The 9,528-nt window shown below is 38.0% G+C and overlaps 1 long non-coding RNA gene across 3 annotated transcripts in view; it reads left to right on the top strand.

Moving 5' to 3' along the window:
• Positions 1 to 1,122: 1,122 nt before the first annotated feature.
• Positions 1,123 to 9,528, top strand: part of LOC145507885 (uncharacterized) — a 162,840-nt gene continuing 154,434 nt past the window's right edge. For all 3 annotated transcript variants that reach the window (XR_014055226.1, XR_014055225.1, XR_014055227.1), the window contains exons 1-2: positions 1,123 to 1,261; positions 8,733 to 8,837. This is a non-coding gene — a long non-coding RNA (uncharacterized LOC145507885). The remainder of the gene's footprint in view (positions 1,262 to 8,732; positions 8,838 to 9,528) is intronic.

Raw genomic sequence — 9,528 nt, 5'->3', positions numbered from 1 at the left:
TGACTGTATGGATCACCACAAACTGTGGAAAATTCTTAAAGAGATGGGAATACTAGACCACCTGACCTGCCTCTTGAGAAATCTGTATGCAGGTCAGGAAGCAACAATTAGAACAGGACATGGACCAACAGACTGTTGCAAATAGGAAAAGGAGTACATCAAGGCTGTATATTGTCACCCTGCTTATTTAACTTATATGCAGAGTACATCATGAGAAACGCTGGGCTGGGTGAAGCAGAAGCTGGAATTAAGATTGCCTGGAGAAATATCAATAACCTCAGATATGCAGATGACACCACCCTTATGGCAGAAAGTGAAGAAGAACTAAAGAGTCTCTTGATGAAAGTGAAAGAGGAGAGTGAAAAAGTTGGCTTAAAACTCAACATTCTGAAAACTAAGATCATGGAATCCAGTCCCATCACTTCATGGCAGATAGATGGGCAAACAGTAGAAACAGTTTCAGACTTTATTTTCTGGGCTCCAAAATCACTGCAGATGGTGACTGCAGTCATGAAATTAAAAGACTCTTGCTCCGTGGAAGAAAAGCTATGCCCAACCTAGACAGCATATTCAAAAATAGAGGCATTACTTTGCCAACAAAGGTCCGTCTAGTGAAGCCTATGTTTTTTCCTGTGGTCATGTATAGATGTGAGAGTTGGTTTTAAACAAAGCTGAGTGCCAAAGAATTGATGCTTTTGAAATATGGTATTGGAGAAGATTCTTGAGAGTCTCTTGGACTTCAAGGAGATCCAACCAGTCCATCCTAAAGGAAATCAATCCAGTGTGTTCATTGGAAGGACTGATGTTGAGGCCAAAACTCTAATACTTTGGTCACGTGATGCGAAGAGCTTACTCATTGGAAAAGACCCTGATACTGGGAAAGATTGAATGTGGGAGGAGAAGGGGACGACAGTGGGTGAGATGGTTGGATGGCATCACCGACTCATTGGAGATGAGTTTGGGTAGACTCCAGCAGTTGCTGATGGATAGGGAGGCCTGGCGTGATTCAGTCCATGGGGTTGCAGAGCTGGACACAACTGAGCTACTGAACTGAAGTACAAGTCGCTCAGTTGTGCCTGACTCTTTGTGACCTCATGGAGTACACAGTCCATGGAATTCTCTGGGCCAGAATACTAGAGTGAGTAGCTGTCACCTTTTTGAGGAGATCTTCCCAACCAAGGCATCAAATCCAGGTCTCTGGCATTGCAGGTGGATTCTTTACCAGCTGAGCCACCAGGGAAGTCCAAGAATACTGGAGCAGGTATTCAAACTGGGGTCTCCTGTATTGCAGGTGGATTCTTTACCAGCTGAGATACTAGGGAAGCCCCAGTACATGAGCGAATTGTGGGTAATTTGATACTGTCCATTAAACTTTGCTGCATAATACTAAGTATGTTTTCATTTCTTTTAAGAGGATTACATTGTATTGCTGGCAAAAATAATAAAAAGAAAACCTTATTTAAATAAATCCTTGTCAACTTTTTGAATGAAAGTGTAAATAAAATTTCCTTCAATGATCCTCCAAGAAAGAATAAATATTAGTCTGAAGTTACATGTTTCTGTAGCATTTCTTGCAACAGAAATGTCAATAGAACTCTGGAAATGCAAAATAAATGAAAAAGTTCATTTTTTTTCAATTTAGTGAAAGTTTCAATCTACTGAAGTTTCTGTGTGTGTACATGAGAGACAGTTTAGCCCAGAAGTTTGTGAGTGGAGGGAATCAGAATATGCCATTCTACAATATGTTACTTGGATTATTTTGAGCTGAAGGCAATTGAGAAACAGCAGATATGTTTTCCCTTTTCTGCTTAGGGCAGGGTGTACATTTTTCTTTATGAAGAAGTTCCCCACCTCTTCTCCCATACTTGGAGGAGGGGGAAAAAAACAAACATCACTTGAGATAAAAGTCAGGACTATGTTGGGTCTGCACAAACAAACCTTAATAACTCACTTATTATCTTCCATTAGTTTCCCCCATACATTTGTTTTTCAGTCACCCAGTCTTTTCTGACTCTTTGCAACCCCATGGACTGCAGCACACCAAGCCTCCCTGTCTCTCACTGTCTCCCGGTTTTCCCGAGTTCATGTCCTTTGCATCAGTGTTGCCATCCAGCCGTCTCATCCACTGATGCCCTCTTAACCTTCTGCCCTCAATCTTTCCCAGCAACAGGGACTTTTCCAATGAGTCGGTTGTTTGCACCAGATGACCAAAATACTGGAGTGGAGACTGGAGTGGAGATTCAGCATCAGTCCTTCCAACGAGTGTTCAGGGTTGATTTCCCTTAAGATTGACTGGTTTGTTCTCCTTGCCATCCAAGGGGCTTTTAGGAGTCTTCTCCAGCACCACAGTTCAAAGGCATCAATTCTTTGGCATTCTCCCATCTTACAGTCCAGATCTCACAACCATATGTGACCATAGCTTTGACTATATAGACCTTTGTTGGCATAGTAACGTCTCTGCTTTTCAACACTCTGTCATTAGTTTCCTCCCAAGAAGCAATCACCTTCTGATTTCATGGCTGCAATCACCTTCTGCAGTGATTTTAGAACCCGAGAACAGGAAATTTGTCACTACTTTCACTTTTTCCCCTTCTATTTTTTTTTTAATATAAATTTTCCATGAAGTAATGGGGCTGGATGCCATGATCTTAGTTTTTTTAATGTTTAGTTTTAAGCCAGCTCTTTCACTCTTCTCCTTCACCCTCATCAAGAGGCTCTTTAGTTCCTTTTCTCTTTCTGCCATTAGAATGGTATCAGCCACATATCTGAGGTTGTTGATGTTTCTCATGCCTGTCTTGATTCCAACTTGTAACCCATCCACCCCAGCATTTCTCATGATGTGCTCAGCATATATATTTAACAAACAGGGTGACAGCAGATAGCCCTGTCATACTCCTTTCTCAATCTTGGACCAATCATTTGTTCCATACAGGGTTCTAACTGTTGTTGTTGCTTCTTGACCCACATACACATTTCTCAGGTGAGATGGTCTGGTATTCCCATCTCAAAGGATTTAGTATAGTCAATGAAACAGAGGTAGATTTTTGGAATTCCCCAGCTTTCTCTATGATACAGTGAATGTTGTTGACAATTTGATCTCTGGTTCTTCTTTCTCTTCTAAACCCAGCTTGGACATCTGGAAGTTCTTGGTTTGCATACTGTTGAAGCCTAGCATGCAAGATTTTAAGCATGACCTTATGAGCATGGGAGATGAGTACAATTGTCCAATGGTTAGCACATTCTTGGGAATTAGTACTTCCCTTCTTGGGAATTGGGATGGGGATTGACCTTTTCCAGTCCTGAGGCCCATGCTGAGTATTCCAGATTTGCTGACATTAACACTTTGATGGCATCCTTTAGCTTTATTAACAGCAGTGCTTCCTAAGACCCACTTGACTTCGCTTTCCAGAATGTCTGGCTTTGGGTGACTCACCATATCATCATAATAATCTTTTTCATTAAGATCTTTTTGTACACAGTTCTTCCATGTATTCTTTCGAAGGAAGAATTCTTTCAGTGTCTACTAGGTCTCTACTGTTTCTGTCCTTTATTTTGCCCATCTTTGGTCAAAATGTTCCCTTGATATCCACAATTTTCCTGAGGAGCTCTCTAGTCTTTCCTCTTCTGTTGTTTTCTTCTAGTTTTATGCACTTTTCATTGAAGAAGGCCTTCTTGTCTCTCCGTGCTGTTCTTTGGAACTCTATGTTTAGTTGAATATACCTTTCCCTTTCTCCCTTGCTTTTCACTTCTCTTCTTTCTTCAACTATTTTTAAAGCCTCCTCAGATAACCACTTTGCCATGTCGCTTTTCTTTTTCTTGGGGATGATTTTGTTTGCTGCCTCCTGTACAATATTACAGACCTCTGTCCATAGTTCTTCAGGCACACTGTTAACTAGATCTAATCCCTTGAATCTATTCATTACCTCCACTGCATATTCATAAGGGATTTGATTTAAGTCATACCTGGCTGGCCTAGGGGTTTTCCTGCTTTCTTTAGTTTAAGCCTGAATTTTGCTATGAGAAGCTGATGATCTGAGCTACAGTCAGGTCCAGGTCTTGTTTTTGCTGACTGTATACAGCTTCTCCATCTTCAGCTGCAAAGAATGCAATCAATTTGATTTCACTATTGACTATTTGGTGATGCCAATGTATAAAGTCATCTCTTGTGTTGTTGAAAAGGGTATTTGCTATGACCAGTGCATTCTTTTGGCAGAATTCAGTTAGTCCTTGCCCTGCTTCATTTTATTCTACAAGGCCAAACTTGCCTGTCACTCCAAGTATCTGTTGACTTCCTTCTCTTGCATTCCAATCCCCAATGATGAATGGAGCATCTTTTTTTTTGATGTTAGTTCTAGGAGGTCTTCTGAGTCTTCATAGAACTGATCAACCTAAGGTTCTTCAGCATCAGTGGTAGGGGCATAGACTTGAATTACTGTGATGCTGAAAGGCTTGCCTTAGAAACAAACCAAGATCATTCTGTCATTTTTGAGATTGCACCCAAGTACTGCATTTCATACTCTTTTGTTGATTATGATAATGGCTCCTCCATTTCTCCTAAGGGATTCTTGTCCTCAGTAGTAGATATAATGGTCATCCAAATTAAATTCACCCATTCCTGTTCATTTTAGCTCACTGATTCCTGAGATGTCGATGTTTATTCTTACCATCTCTTGGTTGACCATGTCCAATTTACCTTGATTCATGAAGCTAACATTTCATGTTCTCATATATTTACCTTCCTAAAATTTACCACCCCTGGAAGCCCACATCCTTTTTTCCCTTGTCTTGTCACTTCACAAATTTATTGTCCTTGGTTAAGATTGTATATAAGCCTTATATTCTAGCCAATGCTTTAAGTTACTCATCACTTGCCCAAGTATGCATGTTGAATATGTAGAAAAATAAAGTGTTTTTTTCTTTTTTTTTTTTCCTTGTCTTTTGATTCATGAACCCCAGTCACTGAACCTAAGATTCAAGGAAGAAATCTTTTTCTGTCCTACATAGGTTTTGAGTCAGACAAGACCTGTATTCAAATTCCAAACCTATCCCTCATTGACAATGTGAGCTTGGGAAAGTTACATAATCTGTTTACTTTCAGTTCCTATCTGAAAATCGATATTATAATACCACTAAGCATGGTTGATATAGGATTAATAGAAATAATATTTTCAGCATGGTACTTATTACACAGAAGGTATTTAATTTTAACATTTATTATTTTGTTTAAAAACAAGAGAAAATTATCCTTCTGTATTAATAACTTGGAAAACATACTATTTAACAACAATTGAAATTGTCCTTGAGCAGTTTGAGAGGTTAATATTATATATTAAGAATAAGAAAATTGCAGTATATGATAACAATTTACTACTTGAAACCAACTCTTAGGTGCTTGAAATTAATAATTAATTACCTTTGGAAAAATGGTTATAATATCTGTGGTAGAAAATGTTCTTATACAATGTTCCAAATATTCAAAAGTAATATTGTAGAAATCATTAGGTTGCTTAGAAAACATGCTTCCCTCTTTTCCCTTCCTAAATGATTCTGTATACATAGTTACATCTAATGAATAATCTTGATTGTCAATTCATGTATGTTTCATTTTCTCATCAACTATTATTGGATCAGTAGCAGGCAAGTGACATAATCTGGCTCAACTAGAGTGAAAGGAAGATTTTTCATTGCATGTTTGGGTAAATTGTTTCCCCCATCTCCCTAGAGGGTGCATAAGGAAGCATCCAAGCTGGGGAGCAACTGCTCCCAGTTGCCAGTTTTTAAGATTCAGAGCACAAAGATGAAATAAAACCTTTTCCTTGATGATATTATCAAGCTTCTATTGTCCCTGGAGTTTAAATATACCACTAGACTTCCTGGTATGTGAGATGCTCCTTGTTTGAACCAGTTTGAGGAGAGGTTTTCTGTTAAACATATATGTAGTGACAAATATTTTATAAGACAATGGTTCTTAAAACTTAGATAACACAAATGTTATTAAACTTTCTGTGGGAAAAAATACACTCGATAGAAAGCATTGCTCATATTTGATTAGTAAAACTCAAGGTATTTTAAAAATTGGTGTCCTTATAGAAAAATTAAGACCAGATTTATAGGTTATTTCAAATTTAAAGGAACAAATATTATCCATGTTACATAGACTCACCTAAGATATAGTAAAATAAGGATAATTTCCCAAGTGATCTGTGAAATCATCACTGCCCTAAAGCACACACCTGTCCAGTATAGATCCCCTCAAATCTGGTCTAGTCTCATTTATAAGTCAAGGGCTATGAGGATCCAAATAACATGATAATATACTGAATACCGAATCATATTAAAAGTGAGCAAATAGAGTGTGTTCTAGATGTGAATGTATGGCTGGGTAATATCTTTAGCCTCTAAGGGGAGCTTGGGTACCTTTCCAAACCTCATCCCAGCTGGGTGGTTTTAGATGATGGTCTAGGTCAAGGAAAAAAAATGGGGACACTTTGAAAAAATACAGTCTCTCAAGCCCTACCTGTGAAAATACCAATTCAGTAAGTCTGGTAAAAGGACACGTTATGTGCATCTTTAATAAACAACATAGTAAATTCTGTTGAAGATTCACCATTAGATAAGTTTGTTGGTTAGATGATGAAGGCAGATAAAAGTCTCTAAAAAATGGCCTCTTCTCTTTTCTTTTTCTCTGGTAGTGGGGTAAAATTTATTAAGAAGAGGATAGGAAGAAAATGCTGGGAGCATTATATAGAAAATAAATGGTACCATCTAGATTTACATTAAGCAACATCTGAATGAAGCTTTCACAGACCCAATTTCATTAAGAGAGAAATGTGAGAGAGAGAGAGAGGCAGAGACAGAGATACAAAAAATGGTTCCAATTCTCAACTTGAAATGCCAAGAGTTCATTATGAGATTATGGTCACTTGACTAGAAACACTCAGAGTTTGATGCAGGGCAAAATAATACTTGAGGTAAGAAGAGATGAATTCAGAAATTCAGGGAACAATAGAATCAGCTTAAAGATAGATTTAGATCTTTCATTTAAAAGCGGCAAGAGACTGTGTTAGGTCTATATATGGTAGGGGAGAAAAAAAAAATACATCAAAGTTTTGAAAATTCAACTTGACCTGCTGGAAAGGAAAGAAAAATAGAAATAAAAATAGAATATTCAGGGAAATAGGGTCAGAGACACCTAGAACAGAAAGAGTTGCCTGAAAGAAATGTTTCTGCTGCCATTGGTATGCCAAAGGTTATTCAGTGCCGGAATTAAGATAGAAGGCAAAGTTTCATAGTGGATAAGGTGGAAAATGATTATTTAATTTTCACCACCTCCCAGGCCCTCAGACTTAGTAAGTAAGGAAAACAGTACTTTTGCTTTGGGAATCTATTGAATTTCTCTACCAGGGACATCTGGGAACAATTCCCCTGCCAGGGTCCTAAACAATTTCAGAACAAAGATAGTGATATACAGGATATTTGGGGTAGAGAAATACAGAGAGAAAAGTAGTAGATTGACAAAGTGGGAGTTGAAGAAGCCATGAATCTTAGAGAGTTATCTGTTACAAATGTATGTCAACCTGCTCATGACAGTGACAGAGTATGGATACAGACTCATTCAATTAGGCATTGATGATGTTTAAGCATAATTGATTGACACTCAGTCCATCATAAAGCCCAGATGAAGAGGAAAAATCCTGGTTATTGGCAGGTACAGTGCTGTAAATTTCCTAATTTTACAGAAGACTTTGGCAGAGTGAGGGACACCCCATTCAGATTCCCCTTGAAATGATTTGCTGTCCAGCTGTGAGAAGTATGTTTACCTCACAGCCTCCAGCTGTGAGCTTCTTCTAATTCACCTTAGAACTGAAGCCAAGATTGTTGTGGTCCTTTAATGGACTGGAACTTGGGGGTACAGAGTCGACTGATAAGAAAAGAAGGAAGAAAAGAGGCTGATATTCCCTGGTTTACACAGTATGCCAATATAACTCTAGGACAAAGAGCTAGCACCGTCTACGTAGGCTCAGGGTACCCTCTCGAAGAGGTCTTGAAAGCCCGGGCAAATAAGTAGACACGGTGGACACCTGTGCTCCGTGGAAGCAGCCTGAAACGGAGAGAGGGAGAGAGCGAGAGAGAGAGAGAGAGAGAAAAGGAAGAAAGACACAGTGACTAGCGCTCTGGTGGAACAAAGGCATTTATTCAACATATTGTGGGCATATATATACTCTCTTACCAGATAGCCCTTTTTAGCAGAGATAGGGATCAAAGATCTAATGAGTCATCTAGAAAGCCGGAGGCTAGAATTATTTTTTAGAGAGGGGGTTGTAAAAGTTACTTTACATATCAGAAAGGAGGAGACTTGTAAATGGCTGCTGTTCACCATATGGAATTTCCATACGAATGAGATACATGAATTTCTATTATCCCCGAAAGCCAGCTTGCCAGCTCTCTGGCACCTGTATTCAGGTGCTGTTAAGGAACATAGAATTCATGCAAGACTGAAAACAGCACACAGGAAGCCTCCTGTTAAATGTATCCTGACACAAGATCATATTATTTTTAGAGTGGGCCTTAGCCAATGACTGAGTAAAATGGTAAAACCTAGGCTAAGCCATTCCTGCCCAAGTTGAGACTCCTCTACCTGGTAATATTTGTTCCAGTGTTTTGATATTATTATCTGGTGGCTTTTTTCTCAGGGGGGTGCCTAATCTTGCTTTCTCCCTTTTATTTCACAGGTATCATTCTCTAGTACACATATCAAACTCCTAATACCATGTCAGCATCTGCTTCCTGGAGAAAGCAACCCAGGACAAGGAATATCAGATGAAAGTTAAATAAAGGTTTGTTGTTATTTTATGTATTCTTTTGTTTTAGAGGTAAGTGACATTTTTTGCATTCTTATTCTGAATATTTTTTACATTCTTATTCTGTTCTACTACTCCAGAATATAAGAAATACTATATTTATTTAATTAATAAATTAATATTTATTAGAAGAAATTTATCAAACACAGTCTAGATTTTAAATAGTAGACACTGGGCAACTGTTCTGTTTTCCTTTGCAGCTTTTATCTGTATCTGATATTATCAATTTTTATTACTGGTCTATCCCACTAGAAGGTAGAAATCTATGCAGCCAGGAAGTACTTTTTTTTTTTTAATCACTTCAGAATTCCCAGTGCTTCAACATTACCTGTTACAAAGTAGGAATACAAAATATGTTTTATAATGAATGAGTAAATGAATGAGTGATTTGATTAGGAGCCTAACCACATTTCTATCTCTTACCGCAGTATAGCAACAAATCTCAAAAATTTGCTGCAATATAAAGGACTAACAAATCAAGAAGTAATTTAAAATGCAGTATTATATAATTCAATAATATAAAGGGACAAGCACAATTACATTAGGAGGCCAAATGTCATAATCAAGTGTTTGTACATCTATTTAAAATCACTATGGTTATGAAAACTCTTTAGGGTGTTGTATTGACAAATATGTTAGCATTGTTGAGGTGATATTTAGAAAGAGT

Source organism: Giraffa tippelskirchi, chromosome 5 (genome assembly GCF_054371585.1).
Source record: "Giraffa tippelskirchi isolate mGirTip1 chromosome 5, T2T-mGirTip1v1.2.pri, whole genome shotgun sequence".
Lineage (NCBI taxonomy): Eukaryota > Metazoa > Chordata > Mammalia > Artiodactyla > Giraffidae > Giraffa > Giraffa tippelskirchi.
This window is presented reverse-complemented; position numbering and strand designations above follow the sequence as displayed.